Consider the following 871-nt stretch of genomic DNA (forward strand, 5'->3'; position numbering starts at 1 on the left):
ATGACAGCTATACATGTCTGAGCTAAGGTATGCTGATCTGACAGAACAACTCCAAGAAAAATCCATTTCATCAGCTGGAAAGGCTAATAAATAATTAATTAACACAAAAACAAATGATCTATAATGTCACTATGTTTAAGTTAATTACAGTTTTTTTATTTCAGTTGATGAAAATGAAAATGTTTCCTCCAGTCCAGTTTTGGTTGTTTTTGGTTACTATAGCAACCCGGGTTGTTAGTTTGTTCTGGTAAAAACAGTTTCATGGTTTCACTAAACGGTGCTTTTCTATTTTTACTGCAGACATTCAGACCAAACGTTCCTCCTGCAGCGATAACGAGCCACAATTTCTGGAAATTAAATATTTTCAGTCCATTTCCCTAAAAACGTCGATTCTAAGTGGAAAACAAAACAGCAGAAGAAGAAAATCAGCTGAAGTGATTTTAGAGAAGCAGAACGAAGTTCACTAAAGACAACTGACTTAGAGCAGCTGGTGGGCACAGATATTACAGCCTGAACTTCAGGGAGTGGAAAGTTTATCTTTTAATGCATTTCTATAATTGTACAAAAAAGACTCGAAAGTTCAAATGAAAAATCTGCAGAATTTCTACAGATTTTTCATTTTTATCTGATTAATCGTCAAAATAATTGATTTCTAAAGCCAAAATAACCAATAGCTGCAGCTCTAAATAAGTTTGAGTCACATTTACAGAAAAGTCCAGAATTGGGTCCGTCTGGAGGACCGGGTCCGTCTGGAGGACCGGGGCAGTCTGGAGGACCGGGGCAGTCTGGAGGACCGGGTCCGTCTGGAGGACCGGGTCCGTCTGGAGGACCGGGTCCGTCTGGAGGACCGGGTCCGTCTGGAGGACCGGGC

This window comes from Poecilia latipinna, unplaced genomic scaffold, assembly GCF_001443285.1.
Source record: "Poecilia latipinna isolate Pla-1442-1.1 unplaced genomic scaffold, P_latipinna-1.0 Scaffold1615, whole genome shotgun sequence".
Lineage (NCBI taxonomy): Eukaryota > Metazoa > Chordata > Actinopteri > Cyprinodontiformes > Poeciliidae > Poecilia > Poecilia latipinna.